The sequence below is a fragment of the Meles meles genome, chromosome 6 (assembly GCF_922984935.1).
Source record: "Meles meles chromosome 6, mMelMel3.1 paternal haplotype, whole genome shotgun sequence".
Lineage (NCBI taxonomy): Eukaryota > Metazoa > Chordata > Mammalia > Carnivora > Mustelidae > Meles > Meles meles.
In genome coordinates, this window is record NC_060071.1 from 131,167,877 (window position 1) to 131,187,827 (window position 19,951).

Consider the following 19,951-nt stretch of genomic DNA (forward strand, 5'->3'; position numbering starts at 1 on the left):
CACCAATACCCAAATAATGTTAAAAGCTGGTCAGCCTCTTTCTCAATAATCTTGCTTGCAGGAATCTAGCATCAGGGAATGAATTTTTTAAGGTGAGTGAATGTAAAGACTACGTGTTTGTAATATTTATTGTAAAATGATTTATTTTAAATGATTTTAGGAAGAAAGGGGGGACAACTTTATTGTTGGACAATATAGTACTGAATGGTTGTATAAAGGTGTGGACTTTTCCACCCAGCATGCCACTGTTGTTACGGAAAAGGCTTATAATAGAAAACAAACTGAAAAGACAAATATAATCATGTGTACTTCAGTGATAACAGGCAATGATAGATGTATGAGTAAAGAATAGAAGAGACTGAGAAAAACTCATAAAAATGACTTGTTAGGGCGCCTGGGTGGCTCAGTGGATTAAGCCGCTGCCTTCGGCTCAGGTCATGATCTCAGGGTCCTGGGATCGAGCCCCGCATCGGGCTCTCTGCTCCACAGGGAGCCTGCTTCCTCCTCTCTCTCTGCCTGCCTCTCTGCCTACTTGTGATCTCTCTCTCTGTCAAATAAATAAATAAAATCTTGAAAAAAAAATGACTTGTTAGATGAGAGGACTGTGATTTCATTCCTTTCTCTATTTTTTCAAGTCTTATAAAATGTTACATTCCTTTTATAAATAAATGTTTTTGGAATAAAAACCATGTGAATTGGAAGAATGGTAAAATAATTCATGATACCACCTTACGACAAAAGATTAGTCATAAAAGGTCATATTTTTCAGAAGTAAATATTGCTATGCTGTTATACAGGGGGAGGGGGAGTAGAATACACAGGCATATGGAGAGTATGATGCAAATAGTGAATATTTTGTGTTAAAAAAGACTTTCAGAAAATAAGCACACAAAATATTAAGAGTGGCTTGGGTCTAGTGGTGATTTTTATTTTTTCTTTATATGTTTTTAATGAACAGGAAGAAAATAAACCTTTAAACAATGTGGCAAATAAAGAATAAAATATTTACTTGTGAGTGTGAGAAATGGAAAGATGCTAATGGAGCTCATTTTAGTCCTATGTAAGCAAGTGATTTTGACTGACAGTGTCCGGACCCTCGTGGGTAAATAATCTATTCCTTAGATTTAACTGGGCCATTTGGAAATTACACTGACCTTCTCAGTTTCAGTATGATGACATTGTAGGTGAATAAAATGTTTAGTGTTCTTCCACATATATTTTACTTACCCTTAGGAAGTGTCTTGCCAACAGGATTTGGCTTGTGAATTAAATGCCCTTTTTAAGAGTATGAACAAAAACAGAAATTTTGAGTCTGAGGACTTAGGTTCAACGTACAAAATACCACTTACACAACATTCAGCAATTCACTTGTTTCTCATCTGTAAAAATGATAATAATAATTAAACTTTGTCAGGTTGTTGTGAGAATTAAGAGACAGAATATATGTGAAAATATTTAGGGCCAGACAAATGTTAGGTTATCATTATATGATTGCTTATTATTTCTTACTTAATCATTTTAATTGTGTTAATATGCCATACAAAACTGAAAATTATACAAACAACAACCAAAAGCCTATAACTCTTATTAGCATTTGTTAGTCTTTTGTATTTATATAATTTCTTTACTAAAAGTACTATGGAGTATGATCTTAAGTGCCTTATTCTAAGGGTTCCTTTAGGAATAAAGGTAAAAATAAAAAGTCATCATGAGAAAAATAAAATTGATTAAATGGATGAGGTTTTTTACAGTGATAGTTTTCTCAAGATGTTTTTAATTTGAAATAATTATCATAAGTAAAACCATAAAGATGAAAATGCTTAGTAATAATGTTAATGCTCAAATATTATGAAGTTCTTTGACTTCGTATGGCATTATAAGCAGCAGATTTAATACACTTGGTAGACTATTCAACTGGTAAAGTGTTTTATAGTTCATAAAATCAAATATGCTGAAAGTAATCTCAGGATCATTTATTATTCTCTCACTAATTCAGCACTTAGACTGTAGGAAATGGTGGTGGTCTACATTTGGTTGGGTTGGTATTAACGTAGAAAGTGTTGAATGTAGGGTGTATGTTATGGTGATACAAGTCTGCAAAAGTTTGAGATTTCATTGTTCATTAGGAGATTTGAAATGTTCAGTAGTTACAATACATGAAAATAAGATGGTCTTTTCATCATAATGAGCACGTTGATATGGCTTGTCACTAGTGATCCAAATGCTTAGGTCATTATCATGTGTCCATGTAGCCCCCTCTTCCTCAACGTTTCTCTCTCCTTCACTAGCAGGTGAGCTTCTTGGATTAGAAATTACATTTTAATTTGGGGTGTAAATGCATCCCAGAGCCTGTCAAAAATTCCTGCTATATATTGGACAATCTGTAAACATTTGTAGAAGGAAAGAATATGACCCTCCCATGTATAGTCCATATATGACCCTCACACAGACTGTTTTTATGAATATAGGTATACACAGAACCAGTTCAATAGTTGAAGGGAAAAAAATTCCTCAGAAGCACATCAATTTTTTTTCCCTAGCCGTTCTGATTAGTATTGCACTTTACTTGATGTTTCACGAAAGCAGTTACGATTTTCATTTAAGTTTAATGTGAATTTTTTAGGAAGGAACCAACTTTCTGCCAAAATATGGCATGTTGATTCTCCAAATAAATCTAAGTGATTATCTGAAAAAATCTAGATTGATAGCCCCAGTTGATGGGCCATGGATGAGACATAGCAGTGGATACTTACTGGCTACTATATAAAGCACTGTATTGACACTGAAGAGGAAGAGGAAAAACTGTGATTAGTTTTCTCAAGGAAACTGTACACAGAAAAGAAAAGCTACTTCCATGTAAATAAATTAATGAGGTAAGATAAAAATACACTGTCTACACCACATGAATGAAACACAGTGCATTTGATAGTGTTGGGTCCCCAATGCTGGGTCCTCCAATAAGGGGTCCATGGTCAAAGGAGCAAGACTGATACAGAGCGAAGGTCAAGCAAAGCTTTATTTTGTGCCTAGCATCAAGAATCAAACCGAATGTCAAACAGACCAGTCGGGACCACCCCTTACAGAGAGAGGGTCCATGGTCAAAGGAGCAAGACTGATACAGAGCGAAGGTCAAGCAAAGCTTTATTTTGTGCCTAGCATCAAGAATCAAACCAAATGTCAAACAGACCAGTCGGGACCACCCCTTACAGACCCTTCCCTGCCTCACAGACTAACTTTTATAGAGCAAAGGCCATGTGGTCGGGTCTGGCCATACACAGGTGGCGAATGAGATTGTAACACACAGAGAAAGCTGCACAGTCATGCTAGGTCACACACGGGTGGCCAATTGAATTACAGTTCACCCCATAGTAGCTATTTGAACTAGCCTATCACCTTAGTCAGAATTGGTGCCCGAAAGGCGGGGCCCACACTCCTTGGTAGCTAGGGAGACAGTATATATGCTTTACTGATGGGATGCCTCCACCTGACCCAACTCATCCCTGCATTCGGGCTGTTATCTCCACCTGACCTGACCCACCCTTATATTTGGGCTTTGTTACCTGGGATTGGTTTCCCGGACTTGCTTTTAAGTAAGTTCCCCTGGGGGTGGTGGGGGGTGCAGGGTCAATTTAAGTTTTACTGCATAAACAACAGAATGGCTGTTCAACCAAGATGGGGCCACTCTGGCTAAATAGGCCCTTACAGTAGGAGCTCTTATAAAGAAAAAAAAAATTGTAAAATAAAACATCATCATAGTCCAGGTTCTAGGAAAACCATGGATCTTATAATTTTGGGGACATTACGGAGGAGATTAGATTCATCTCTGAAATGCGAACAATCAGTAGTGTCAGAGGGAAAGAGCCAGAGAAGGCATCCCAAGTTGGGGCTATGATCAAACTTTGAAGATAGTAAGGAACAAAAAGGGGTTGTTAGAAGAATATTTTTCCAAAAAAGTAAAACGATGAAATCATGACTCTTACACAAATATGAAATGAAGTCATGACAGTGGGTTTATTTAACTCGTTAATGAGAGAATTAGTAAGATGTTAAAGTTGACTTAAAGGAGCAAAGAACCACATAGGTAGGCACTAGAGCACTGAAGTGAATTTAAAACAGATGTAAATCTGGTTTCTTCCAAGATGGAGGAAGGAAATCAATTGAACCTCCCTAAGACAACATTTATTTGCATGTCTCTGAACAAGAATCATTTGCATTGCTATCAGTTACCTACAACTCAGAGGGTTAATGTGGTAGCATTGCCTTAGAGCCAATAGGGAGTCCTTAATGGTTTTTGTTTTTGGTTTTTCTTTAAGACTTTTATTTATTTATTTGACCGAGGGAAAGATCACAAGTAGGCAGAGAGGCAGGCAGAAAGAGAGAGGGGAAAGCAGGCTCCTCACTGAGGAGAGAGCCCTATTCAGGGCTCGATCCCAGGACCCCAGAGACCACAACCCAGCCAAAGGCAGAGGCTTAACCCACTGAGCCACCCAGGTGCCCCCCATTAATGGTTTTTAATCAGGGCTTGTGGCTGGTAAATGTGGTGTGTAGGAATCCAAATGCTGTAGTTCTGTGCAGGGGTAGAGTAAAATGGTGAAAGACTGCATGTAGGAATAGGGGAAGTGCAAGTTGGAAATAATCCAAATTTAGAAATGTGGTTGAAAAATTAGGGGTTGGGCACTTGGTACCAAAAAGGCAGGGGTAAATGGATGCCCTTGTTTAGAGATGAGAACTAGTGAACTTAGTAAGTGGGAGGTCAAGGGTAAAGCAGAGATAGAGACAGAACAATAAGAGTCATTTGAGGAAGTTTAAAAGGAATGTAAGACAGTTCAGCTTGGAGATATAAATTCATGTCAACTCTCAAATCTGTCTTTAGTTTCATTTCCATTAATTTCATTTCCATTAATACCATGATGTTTGCATACCTTCATATTAGAGTTAGGCCTGACTTCAGTTAACAGAGAAATCCAAAAGTAATAGTGGGTTAAGCAAGATAGAAATTAATTTCTCTCTTGTGTAACAAGCCATGTATATGGTGTCTATGTCAGATACAGTGTCAGAAACCCAGGCTGCTTCTGTCTTTTTGTTCCACTGTCCTCAAAATACTGCTTCCCGTTCCTGATCCAAGATTCCTGTACCACCTCCAGCCCTTATATTTGCATTGTAACAAGAAGGGAGAGCACTTAACTTTCCTTTAGTAGAAACTAGAATTTGCACATATTATTTCTGTCCATTTCCATGGACCAGAATTCAGTGACATGATTATAACTCTGGGATTCAAAAAGAGAACCAGATATGCCATGGACTTTTGGAAGTTTCAAAGTAAATGTCTAAACAACTCAAGTTTAGAAAATAAATTATAGTAGAAATTATGAAATAAATAGAATTGAATAACAGCAACACTGTGTTATAAAATGTGAATGATACAGCAAAAATAGTATTTATGGGAAACTTACTGGCTTACATGCTTATATTAGAAAGATAAAGAATAAAAAAAAAAATAAAAAAAAAAAATAAAAAAAAAAAAAAAGAAAGATAAAGAATAATGAACTTATACACAACATAAGAAATTAAAAGCATGGTACAAACACCTTAAGAACAAAAGAAAGGAAAAAATAGAGAAAAGAGTATAATGAATAGAAAACAAGAATGCAGCATGCAGGGCCATTAAAGTAAAGCTGGTTGTTTAAAAAGAATAAAAATCAATATCCAGCATGGCTGATGGAGAAAAAAAAAGAAGATACAAATGAATCACAGAAGAATGAAAAAGTAGATAGAACTATAGCTATCTGAGAATTTAACCACATAGAAGGGTATTGTGAATAATTTTGCAATTATACATTTGCAAATTAGGAGACATAGCTAAATTCCTAGAAAAATATAATTTTCCAGAACTAAGAAGAAATAACATACTGTAAGTAAATTTTTTAAAATCACAAAAAGTTTCATCAACAATTTTTAGTCAATTACAGTTTTCTCCAGAAAGGGCCACCAAGCCCAAATAAATTTTGTAGATAAGTTCTACCAAATGTTACGGGAACAGATGATTTTAATTTTATAAAAACTCTTACAGAAACTAGAAGAAGAAGGAACATGCCAAACTCATTATGAGTTGGCATAACCTTTGAGACAAAACCAGGCATAGAAAGTATAAATAAGGGAAATTAAGGGACTTTTCATGCATTAACATGGATGCAAAAATATTATACACAAAATATTAGCAAAATAAATCCAGGAATGTATTAAAAGGATAATTCATCATGAACAAGCTGCGTTTATTCCAGGAATTCAGAGTTGGTTTAATATTAGAAAATCAATCAATGTAATTTACCATGTGACAGATTAAGGAGAAATAAATTTAATAAGGTCATCTCAGTAGATGAATAAGAAGCATTTATTCCCATGATATCATTATCATCATCAAAAACCTTTTAGCAAACTAAGAATAGAAGGGAATTGACTTACTAAGTCATGTGAAAAAACCCAATAGCAAACATTACCTTAGCGTTTTGAAAGTCCTCCTTTGAGACCAGGAACAAGGAAAGGATGCCCCATTCCACAGCTTCTGTTAGATACTGTGCATGCAGTCCTGGCCAGAGCAGTGAAACTAATGTTATTTTCTAAATAGTGTTACTGTCTGTATAGAAAGCCCTAGGAATTCATAGTTAAATTAAGAAAAAGAGTTTAGTAAGTTTAGTCTACAAAAGCCAATTTGCAAAAGTCCATTTTCCTTCTAACTCCAGCAATAAGAACAGAGATAATGTAATTAAAGTATACCAGTACGAAAGTAACAAAAAAAATACAAAATACATGGGCAGTGGGGGTATCTAACAACAGCAATAAAAATACAAGTTCTTCATAGAGAGGACCCTCAATAGTCAAGACACTTCTGAAGATGAACAAGTTGGGGGTGGTTTTCCTACTATGTATCAAACTTTATTAAAGCTTATTAAAGCTGTGAAAATTAAGATAGTGTAGTCTTGGCACAAGAATATAAAAATAGGCCAATGTAATCAAATAGACTACCCCAAAACAGAAATACTTGTGCATGGAAACTTGATGTCTCTGATACAACTGGCATCACCTACTGAGGAAATAAGGAAGGACTTTTCAATAGGTAGTATTTAAAAACAAAAAAATAAAGTTGAACCCCTATCAGATGCAAAAATGGATGAAAGCCTCGAGGTCCATGGCAACCCATAAAACTTGAAAACAAAGTGTAATTAAATATCCTCATGATCTTAGGATTTTGAAGGATTTCTGGGAGAAAAAAGACACTGAAAACATAGATCCAAAAGGATGTAAGTGATGTGACCACATTAAAATTAAGAGCTTCTGTAAGTCAAAAGACAACATAAAAAGGGTGAGAAGAAAAGCACCTCTAGGATATATTGGTGGCAAAATATATAGCTAAGCAGCACTTTGTATCCAAATCAGTTTGTATCCAGATCTTATTGCCAACAATCAACTAGAAAAAGATAAACAACCCAGATCCCCCCCCCCCAAAAAGACAGAAAGAAAGAGGGTAAAAGACATGAGCAAACACTTCAGCTGAAAAAGAAATATGTGCACATATTCAGGTTCATTAGTAAACAGGGAAATGCTAATTAAAACCATGAAGAATTGTCATTTTCTTCAAAATGCATGTATATATATTTTATGTACTTTTTTTGTACCTATGACATGTTTTTCCAAAAAAAACAGAAGGAATGGGAACATGGTAGCAGAACTTCTTCCCCCCCCCCCTAATTTTATGATGAAATGATTAATGCTATCCCTGAGGGTAGTGTTCAAAGATAGCTGGTGAGTTAGTTTTCTGACTGGAGTAGTACACCCCCTAGGGTATGCAAAGATTTTCCAAAGGTCTTCAGACACAAATAGCTTTAAGAGAACTGATCTGTATATCCTCAGCTTCTACAGGCACTTCCAGCAGAGTCCTTGAAGTGCCTTTGAGTGATGAGGCCATCTTACTTTTCCTGTTCAATCTCCTCCCACTTTATGAGAGAGAGGCCTACCTTCCACCCATCCTGGATTACATGATGGCAGATTCCTCCAGACACTCAAGTTGCCAAACGAGGGGCACTTTCTGATTTTGATGCTTTTATATCCTCTTTAATCAAGTCACTAATGTAAGCCTCCTTGTCCCTGTTAGTCATACATACATGTTTGATAAGACAAAGAGTTTTATTAGTTAGATGAGGTATTTGGAAGGGGGCGTTCTGAAATCAACATATATTGTGGATTGATGATGGGGGGGGAGGATGACAGTTTTATTTGATGACCTCACCTCTTTTTACCACCCTGCTATGATCAGAGAACGTATAGCTCCAGAAAACAAAACTGATTCTTGGAAAGAAATCATTGAAAGTGTCTTATTTCATCCAGGTGGCAAACTTTGGCCTGGCTCCATGCCTTATTTATTTATCTGTTTTAGGATTATATTCAAAAGGCCATTGTCATGGGGCACATGAAGTCAGACTTATTTTTTCCTGCCAGAAAGTAAGCCTGATTTAGCTGATTAGTTTGACAATAAGGACTAGCTTTGCCAATCCGCAGGTCTAAGGTTTTAGTGAAAATCTATTTAATGCTAATATAAAATAAAAGTATTAAAAATGTATAGGGATAGAATGGTATTAACATTATTAAGATTTTAACTTTTCTCAATACTTTTTGCATATGTAGAACTTATTGAAATGCCTTTAAGTGAAGGAAGAACTGTTGTAGTCATTTGACAAGTCTTGGTAAATAAAACCTCTTTCATATACCTTCCAAAACAGAAAGTGAGTGCTTTAATAACTTCATTACAGTCCGTTGGCAAGTCAAGTGGTTTCTAATTTGTCGCTTTCAACAAAATTGAAAGAAGACCTAATCGAGCTGATAGATCATTAAAATTAATTTTTGATGACAGATCACTATGTAATCTTTGCCATAAAACTAGGAAGGCATTCAAGAAACTGCGTGACATTGTTATAACCAAACTAGTTTCACTGTCATGTACTTTTTTATATGAACAAGATTTCTCAGTGATTAAATCTATAAAAACAAAAAAAAAAATAGAACTAGCAATGAAATAGAACACTGTCTCATTCAAACAAAAGCTAGTACTTACCCATGGATGCATGAGCTAATTAAGTACAGGAGAAGAGAAAGCAGTATCCATCCCATTACGGGATGTATTTTTAGAAGTTTTGGGGTCTTTATACAGTTTACATTTAATAATTTTTCTCAAAAAATTTAGTAGACCTGGGTGCCTGAGTGGCTCAGTGGGTTAAGCCTCTGCCTTTGATCTCAGGGTCCTAGGATCAGGCCCCACATCAGGCTCTCTGCTCAGCAGGAAGCCTGCTCCCCCACCCCGTCTCTGCCTGCCTCTGCCTACTTGTGATTTCTGTCAAATAATAAATAAAATCTTTTAAAAAAAAATTTAGTAGACCTAATATTGTAATGACAATTCAATCTATAAAAATATATAACACTTGGAACATTATGGTCACAGGGCATTTTAAAAATCAGTTTTTCTCTCTGTATATATACATTTTTCTTACAGAGAAGATGAAGTATGATAAGATAACCAATAAAAAGACTCCCAAGAATAAATATTTTTTTATATTAGGATAAAAGTCTTTTGGGGAAAATAGATGGGAAATAAATTCAAAGGACAAAGGAACAATATAAAATTTCTGTCTTTTAAGGAGGATCTTATTTAGTTATTTTGTCAGTGGACAAATGGTAGTAACAAATGACTGAAGTACTTAAAGTTTGCTGGGTAAGTTTATATGAGTAATACTAGAGTTTTATCTGAAAATGTCAGTATTTACAACATTCCAGAAATTTCATCCTTTGCAACTACCTAAATCTATGACAAAAATGTTTAAAAAACTTAAAATGTGTGTGGGGAGGGTGAAAGGGAAGGGAGATATATAGTTTAAAAAATTATCTTAGGGGAATATCTACCCCAAATTTTGAAAATCATTGACTTGGAGCAAATGTATAATCACATAGCTATAATTCATCAATATTTAATCATCTTCCCAAATCCAAGTGACCTGAAACAATCTAGTCTCCCTTGCTTTCAATGTGTACTCAAATAGTACAATGTACAGGATAAGTCCTAACCTGTAACAATATGGAGAAATATATACATAAATATATGTATATTGAAAAAAATTACAAAACACTGAAATTCTTAGAAATACGGCTTTTATTTAAAAAAAAAAAAAAAAGAAAGATCTTGGAGCCTTTGGCATACCTCTAAATGTTTCATTCAGCTAATATTAGTGGTAACATATTTGAATTCTGCCCACCGGTAGATCTTCAAGACCTCAGTGTCCAAGAGTTCAGGAGAATGCCAGTGAGTCTCTCTGGAAATCACCAAGTAACACTGTATACTCTTCTCTCCCATGTCTGCCATTACAGTAGACAATTGCTGCTGGAATTTTTATTTTTAATTCTCTCCTTCCCACCCTGGAGACAGCACTAGTCATGCTTCATCTTACTACGTGTGTGATCCACTCTTCATAAGTTGTTGAGGAAGGATCATTACTCCTTGTTAGAGCAGGAGATTCTGCTTTATGGCATTTAGGAGTATATGGTGCCAATAGAGTTAACGTAGTCACTGAAGTGTCCTGGTTAAGCTCAGGAAATAACTGACTTGAGAATGTAAATCTGGCCAAATAACTGTTAATTATTTGCAAGTGGTTCTTCTGAGTATTTGTAAGAATCTTAAAACTAAGGAAAACTTGCCTTTATCTCTTTATAAAACCAGAATTTGCTGTTTCAAAACCAAAGATCAAGCTAGGTTCATTTTTGGTTTTGCCAAGGCTATGAGCCTCTCATTGAAGTTGCCTGAAAGGTTCAGTCAAATTGGCTTGACACCAAATAAAACGCAGTGTGCTCTGTACAGTTTTGACCCAGAATCAGGTGAATCTCAGCAGTTTTGGCTGAGCTACATTGTAAAATTTTGGATTTGTTCGAACTTGACACTTCCTGGGAACCCATTCAAACTGAAACCGGAAAAAGTTTTTGCACAAACCCTGTCCTAGCCCGTTCTGCCAAGTTTCCCACTGCTCTAATGTTAGTCTACCTTCTGTATATTCGCATTGAGGGCAAACGGAAATATCCTCATGAATCTCTCATGAGGGATCTTGGTGGAAACAATCTAGACATTCTCTTTTCGCCACCTTGTCCCAAAATACAGAGCCTGTTTTCTGCATTCGTCAGTATTAAAGTATGTATGTTTTCCAATAATGGGGTCTTCTTCAAAGGGTTAAAGTTCTAAAACATGACTGTGTTTAAGGTCGAGTGAAGAAAATGCTACTCAGACAAATAGGCTGTGTGTTCAGAGTTGCTTCCTCATGGCAGAAGGTGATGACCAATTTAAAAATGTAAGACCTCCTTCAGCCTGCAAAAAATGGTTTCTTACAGCCCTGTCAAATTTCTCATAAACACGGTCACATAGGGAAAGTGTCACCGAGAAATTACATAATGAATACAGCTTCACCAGCGGATGAATTTAATATTATCGAATTGCTCAGTGTTTGGAGGTCAGACTGACAGCTTCATATTTGATGCTGATAAGTAGTCACACCACCCACCTAACTGCTTTGCTAGACAATGTGTTTCACAGCCCCGCTCTAAATACTGTCAATAAGAGGGCATTCTCTCCGTAAGAAGCTCTTGCTTTGTATTGTGAAGATCATATGAGTGTATATTCCAAAACACAATGGAAGGGTCTTTCTGAAAAAATATAATACATAGAAGAAATGCTTTCTGTTTACCCTAAGAGAACATATATGGGTGAAATCTCAGAGTAATACTATATGTTTAAAGATCCTAACTTAACTATAAAACAAAATATTAGTATTGTACCCTTAATAATATGGTTGGTAGGAGTAGTAGGTATTACATTTTTGAAGTGGCCTTTAAATAGAAAGCTGTTTGGGGAATTTTCATTTTGTGCATCTAGTTTTAACCAATTACAAGTTTCAGCTGAAAATTATTATATGCCTGGTTTAAGTGATGGTGATAAGGTAAAATTATATCTGATTCAGAGTCAGAAAAGCTAGGTTCTTATCATATCACTTTTCATGGCCAGGCACATGATCCTGGACAAGTTGTTTAAGCTCTCTAAATTTCAGTTTTCTTATTTTTTTAATGATTGGACTGGTCTAGGTGATATCTGAAAGGTCTCCTCCCTAATAGGCTCTGGTCTAGTCTAGGAGGAGTTAAAAATTCTGGTCTTCAGAATTTCTGACTTACCAATAGTTGCTATCAAACAGTGTACTTAATCATATAATATTCTATAATAGGTACTTGTTGAATCTCTACCATTGTTACATCCCTCGGGGTACAGCAGATTAGGTCCCTGTTGCCATGAGTCGCATATTTTAAATAACATAGCAACTGGAAGGGGTCTTAGAGATCCTTTTCAAAACCCTTCACCCTACAGATGAGAAGTATGGAGGCAAAAGGAGTTAATGCATTGCCACGTATGGCAAAACTAGGGCTAGAATTCAAGTGTTCTGATTAGTGACACAGTGTTCTTTCCATTCCACATACTCCTCTTGTGACTGGTAAGAGCAATGAAGACATGAGAAAGGAACACTTGACAAGGGTCTGGTGAATGTGCAAAGCGAAGAGGAAGGAAATTAATAGCCAGATCCTATATTTACCTTGAGCAGGGCCAGAAGTGGACTTATAAATAGGACACTGACATTCATGGACCATTGGAAGGGTTGTCAGAATATGCCCTCAACGTATTGGTCAGTGAAGTTTTATAAAGCAACTTTGAACTAATTTTCTGCTTTTTGATTTTGTAGGAAAGAGTTGGTATATTATTATGTCTTGAACTTGCTCAGTGATACTAAATGCCTCCGTTGATCTGTTTTACTTTAGGCATCTACATACCAACTCTAATTCTACTTACTCAAGTGTTTATAAAGTTTGTTTAGGACTTTTAATAAACTTTGATCTCAGATGAAAGGCTGGAGAGAGCATAAATTGTCACTATTAGCACTATTAATATAAATATCCAAAGTGGTCTTATGTTAATTATTGAACATTAGTGAATGATTTCAACCTATCATTGCCCCCAATTACATTATATTTGAACATCAAACACTAAAAGGCCAAACCATCAAAATAGCCCTTCCCTCATTATTCTCTTTAGGCTCTGTTCCTAATTATTTTGCATAGCTGGTGTTTCATAAATGGTTTTCTGGAGCTTTTTCAGTGCTTTTCACTATCATCTCCCTCTCTACCTATCCATAATAAAGGCCAGTGAAACACATCCTTGACTTTCTATTTCATTGTCATCAGACTTTCACCAGATTATCTACAGCACATTAAGTATAGACTCACCGACAAAAGATCCAGAGTCTCTGAAGGGACTCTCTTTACATTTTTTTCAGAGAACTTCCTGTCTTTATCATTTGCATTTCTCTATCATTTCTAACTCAGAACTTGTTTTGCTCTCTAATACATCAAAGCTCCTCATTAGACATCCATTTAGTCTTGGAGAAGAGTGTATTTGTTTGCAGTTGAGTGAGAGGGAAAGACAAAAGGTAAGTGACCTCCAAATTTCTCATTAGGATTTGGTGGACTGAGAGAAGATCTGGTTGTGAACCCTGGCTCTTTGACAATGGCAACTCCCTGAACTTCTTGAGCTTAATTTTTCTGTTTTCTATGAAATGAGCACAGTGTTTATCCTGCTCGTCTCATAGTTTTGCAGAGAAGAGCAAATGAGATAATGGATTTTTCTGATTTTTTTTTAAATTTTTAAAAATACTCCTCCCTTAGGTGTGTGTTACCTTTACGAGTCAAAGAAGCAGTATATGGATTAGAAAGGTTGAGCTCTTTGATGAGGACATTTGAATTTTAATCTGAGTTTCATCGCACAGGTTATATGTCTAGACACTGTGTTATATGAAGTTTACCTCCAAAATTTGATTTGCTTGTTTCAAATGTTGGCTCTGAGACATACAGATTTAAGGATCTACTAATAATCCTAATAACTTTAGTTCAGCCCCCAGATTTGGTTGACCTGCGGTAAGACCTTCTTTTTAAAAGTCCCCCCACCCAGATGATTCTAATGTGCACTTATGGTTGAGAATCACTGATTGTGGCCATCGTCAGCATCCCCTTTAAGAATATACCTTATGGGGGCGCCTGGGTGGCTCAGTGGGTTAAGCCGCTGCCTTCGGCTCAGGTCATGATCTCAGGGTCCTGGGATCGAGTCCCTCATCGGGCTCTCTGCTTGGCAGGGAACCTGCTTCCTCCTCTCTCTCTCTCTGCCTGCCTCTCTGCCTAGTTGTGATCTCTCTCTCCGTCAAATAAATGAATGAAAAATCTTTAAAAAAAAAAAAAAAAGAATATACCTTATGGTACATCGTCTAGGGCCCAGTGCTACTCTGCCTTCATGTCTATTGGATTTAGTCCTATTCATTTCCACTGAATTAATTTCATGCTTTTTTGACTGTTAGTATTGTGTATTCTGTCTCTAGTATGTCTTCTTTCTAATCTACCAAAACAGTTGTAAGATTCTTTCTCAGACACTGTCTTCCTTAATTTTTCAAGCATCTTACTGAAATTTATATTTGCCAGACCTAACTTCAAGGGCAAATTTATCTATTCGTGAATTTGCCAAATGACTTACTCTCTGATTTTTAACAAATTTTAACAAACCAGGCAGTTTACAAAAACAATACTTTTGGAAACTGTACAAACAGTTGCAAAACAAGTAAGTTGTTTTGTACATCAGTATGTTGGGGAAAATGGCTGTTTAATCAAGTTGCTTTTGGCATAGCAACTAAGGTTATATCGGTTACCTGTCTTCTTCATTTCTTCTTCTTTCTCCTAATAATACCTTTCTGTCAGTCCCCTTGGTAGCATCATACTCCTTACCTTTAAGCCACTTCTCCATTCAACATCTGGTTCATGTGCCGAACTGAGTGGGAAGCAAGCCTTCTCACAAAGCAGCGCTATATACACATGCTTCATGAATTATCAGACTTCCTATCAGTACCCCCTCCCCATCCCCGGGGCAGTTTAGGAAGACTCTAAAGGAAGAGAAATTTGGCACTAAATGGATAAAGGGTATTCTGAGAGGTTATGATAAAAAGTAGAGAGCTTTAAAATGGTGATTTAACCTTCACTGTACCAATTGAACCCAGTCTTGTCTTTCCACTCCTTCTGGTAAGGATTGATTTTTTGTCATTGCTTTTACCATTACTCTTTTTAAAATATCTTCCAAAGAATAAAGAGAAATTTTCCTCACTTTAAACAGAGAAAAAAACTGATTCTCTCCTGCAGATACCACATGGGTCTGTTGTACCATGTTGTAAATCTAAGATACATAATGGATCTTGGTGAGCTTATTTTCTTGAAATGTTTTCCTGTTTCACCATCCTAGGAATTATTTTATTGTTATTCATCAGTTGTTCCCAACTATGCTAGGAAAAACTAAAATAGTATGAAAGTGGAGGAATAATGGAATCATACAAGATTTGCAATAAGTAGAACTAAATCCTTACTATTATATAATGTTTCAGTCCTCACTGTGTTGTCCAAAGTCTATCAAGAAATGAAAAGATTTTACCCTATCTACACTTTACCATGTTATCCTGACACACTTTGATGGATACTGTAAGAGGACATAAGACAAAAGACTTTATTACTCATGGCACAGCAGGCCCCATGACCTACATATATGTTTGCATCTTTCCTTTGCTTCTCAAGTCCCATAGGGGCAATGGGCATGGGTCTAGGTGGTTGTTGCACATGGAGTGAATTTGTGTTATAGCTGAGGAACCCTGAGGTTATGTAGCCCCCAGTCTTATGAAGAGAGCTACAAGAAATCTCACGCAACCTTTGTACCAGAGGGAGACACTATCTCTGTTTCTATACAAACATCCTTGAAAAGCTGTTCTAGGAATACAGCTACCCCAGACACGTAGCAGCGTCATGGAAAAGTACCTCCTAAGTGTTCTATTGATTTTCAAGAAGAAGCTTTGAAGTGTTTTTCATTATTATTATTACTTTTATTGAATGGAGGTTGAGAATTCAGAATTTCTCATTTTCTTGCATAATGACAAAGAGAAGGAAACTGACAGAGGAAGACATTTCACAGTTATTAGATGAATCAGAAGATGAATATAAAGAGACAGACAGCAGCACTCTAGAAACTAATGAAGATGGTGAAATTGATTATATAAGCAAAAAGTCAGATTATGAGTCTTCAAATGATAATATACTAGATGAATTTTGCAAACTGAAGAATCGATGAATGAACAATATATTTCTAAGGGCAGAAAGGAAATAGGATAGTCTCATCTAGTTAGTTATTCAACAAGAAGGACTTTATTATGCAGTATTTTGCAGGAAGAACCTGAACCACCCCATTTTGCTGAAAGAATATATTCAGTACTCTTTCAACTTATGTTTGTTCACCAAAATTTAATTTATATGGTTCATAAGTGGGAAAATGTTGAAAGCAAGTTATATAAAAATGCAATTAGAAGGAGAAGATGATACAAAAAAGAAAACTTTTGATGGACTTACCATACTAATTGATGCTTCTAAATCTAAAAAATGAAAAATTTACAATTACATTGTAAAAATATAGCTTCATCAATTTAAGACAGTTAAGAGCTATTGTATTTTTGGAAGTATTGTGTTTTGAAGATGCAAATGCAAGAATAATGAGCCAGAAGTAATGGTAAACTAAGACTCATTAGGAATGTATTTGAAATATGAAATCAATACTTATAAGATGGGTATTTTCCAGACTTATTAATGATAATTCATCAGAAGTCAGTTGCATTCATACCCTAAAACTAGGAAATATATAATATACTTAAATTCTTACTAAAATTTCTAATAAAGTTTTCTTTACCATCGTTCTCTAAATTATTTATCATATAACCAAAAGATTTTTTTTTAAACTTCACCCATTGGACCAGAGTAAATGGCAATGACTAAGTTTTCTAATACACTAAAGATTAAGCAGAAGTACGCTGTTGTAGTCCAGGATCTGGGAGTAAAGTGCCATTTTGTATTCCCTTCTTTTTGTTTGTTTGTTTGTTTGTTTTTGTTACAAATGAATCTTATGTGGTTCCCACAGTGTGCAAATTGCAGCTGAATTTAAATATTACAGTAAATTTGATTCATTTGATTCATTATCAATAGGTATCCTGTTTGCATCTCCAGAAAGTTTCTTTAAATCAGTAGATTCCCTCTACGTTTAAGAGAGAGAGAGAACATATTTATATTTAAAGTAGTGTTCCGCATGATTTTGTGATAAGTATCTGTGGCTGCACCTTTTTAGAAATATTATAGAACAAATGTCTCCCTTTGGCCTCCAACCAAAGTTGATGATTGGAGGGGGGAGTAATGACAGTATAAAGCATTATAAAGTACTTCAAATTTGGTCTTTCTGACTGGTACTTCTCAAGGGTATCCTGTCCTAGTATATCCCCACAAAAATGTAGAGCAAGAATCCTCAAAGAAAAAGTTGAGTACTTTTCTCACATAATATGGTTTATTGCTGCAACTTTACCATTTCTTTTAGAGTATATCCCAGAACTCCTGGCACACCCATTTTCACTCAAGAGCATATGAGATCATTCCCAAATTGAATATAAATTATCTTTTACATTAGCATATTTAAAAAATATCATTGCGGGGCGCCTGGGTGGCTCAGTGGTTTGAGCCGCTGCCTTCGGCTCGGGTCATGATCTCAGGGTCCTGGGATCGAGCCCCGCATCGGGCTCTCTGCTCGGCAGGGAGCCTGCTTCCCTCTCACTCTCTCTGCCTGCCTCTCTGCCTACTTGTGATCTCTCTCTGTCAAGTAAGTAAATAAAATCTTTAAAAATATATATATATATCATTGCATGTGTATAGTTACCGGATGGCTGAGAAGCAACTATAGTACCAACTTCAGTAAGTATTTATCGAGTGGCTGTTATGTATTAACACCATAGATCCAAAGAATACTAAGGTTTAATCACTATACTTAAAATTTCCCAGTTTAATGGTGAAAAAAAGTCAATTAATGAAACATTACAGTGCAATCAACATACATATTTCTCTGTATTGCCCTGATAACTTACTTTCATTCAGGAACCAAAAGAATATGATTGACCTCAATCTGGGCAGCTTTAGCAGAATGAAGTCTGATGTAGTGATGTTCTGTAGTTTGATCTGCACATAGTAAGTTCTTAATAATTCTTGTTGCATAAAGGGAAGACTGACTGATGTTTCACCTCGTTTCTGTATAGTAAATGCTGCGAATTCCTGTGTAATTCCCAGAGACTTGCATGTCCTCTAGAGTTTTCATAACATCCTTTAAATGTCCAAAGTCATGTGGTTTTGGCCACTTCTGAATTTTAGTTTTTTAAAATGTGTCCAGTAGAAGCTGCAGAACTTGTTCCTTTTAGTTGAGTATATTAAAATGAAGTTGGGGGAGGGAGTCTAAGTTCAAAATTTCAAATTGTTTTGGCAGGACCAACTCCTTTTCATACTAACCATGAGGCCACAAAGCTTCATTGTTGTCCAGTTAAATGAATGCATGGCTTTCATTTGGAAAAAGGAAAAAAAAACTTTCTAGCAATTTAAGTTTCAGGGAAACAATTGATTGTGGCAAATGTCAGATGAATTTGCTCACCAAATCATATCATCAGCTGATTTATGCCCATTGGCTTTTGTAGTCCGTCTTTCTCAGCCAATGGCAGGAAATTTAGAAACGGACTGGCTTTAGTTAAAAATATATACTTTTGCTCACATATAGTCCATCAGTGCCCTCTTACCCTCTGTTCACCGTTCAAGACGTAGCTGAACGGAGCATCTCAATTACTTAAAGCTCACCTTCAAGATTAGTTATTTAGGTAAGCTATCTGCCAAAATGTATTGCTCTGATGTCAAATTATTGCTACTTTCAACTAAGTGTGGTCTGCCAGTTGGGATTCCTTAAGAGATAGTTCAGTTGAATTTTCAATGGTTTTAAAATATTCTAGATAGGCTCTGCTTCTGTCTGCTTTGGCAGCAGTCGGCCAGGGGAATGCTTTGTACAAGATCCAAAAGAGTGTTTCTAAGTGTTCAAAAAAGGATTAATTATGAAAGCAAACTTTAAAAGTATAGGCAGGGTTGATCTCAGTTATTTTTGAATTAAGTCTCAAAGCCACAATGATAAAAATAAAATACCTTGCCTGATTTCTATTTAGATCTGATCTGCCTGTCACCAGAAACTCATCCATATAGGGGATTAACTGTTCACATGCTCTTTCAAAATCCAAATGCTGTGTGTGGAGTAATGGAAAATGATTAATTTGTTTTGTCATTCTCTTTGAGAACACAAGACATCTCTTAAAAAGAAAATAACCCTTTATTTTGAGAACAGAGAAGATGAATTATATTCACCTCACCAAGGTGCTTTAAGTAAATTAGCCTGGACCCTACCTCAACCAGAACAATTATCATTCCTTATCAGTGTTCCATGTCAGGATCCTCTGTTCCATGTTAAATACAGAAGAGACTACTGTGATTGCCTGCATTAGCATGTCTGGAGGCCTTGGGACGACGAGGGCTTTGCAGTATTCAGGGAAATGATTAGCATTTCTCTGTATCTGTGTCAGTGTCCCCGTCACGGCCTGTATGGCTAAGCCCCTGCCAGTTCGTCCACAGGAAGAGGGTGCTGTCCACATCACAGGCTTCTTGCTTCAGCTTCTTAGGTCCACAAGAGGATCTTATTCCTCATCATTCTGTCTCTAACTCTTGTCTATACCTTTTAACTCAACTTTACAGTCCCTCATTTTTTTCCGGTTCTGGTTTTTGTTGTTATTTCTTTAATTTTGAGTCTGTTTGGAAACATTCTCTATGCCTCAAAAACACTTGCTTTTTAAATTCTACCTTTAAAAATAATCTATAGTGTATTTTCATTCCACGACATTTCTCAGTTCTAATT

The 19,951-nt window shown here is 36.1% G+C and overlaps 1 protein-coding gene across 5 annotated transcripts in view; it reads left to right on the forward strand.

The window, feature by feature from the left end:
- CEP128 (centrosomal protein 128) overlaps positions 1-19,951 on the forward strand; it is a 412,817-nt gene that overhangs the window by 355,777 nt on the left and 37,089 nt on the right. The window lies entirely within an intron of this gene.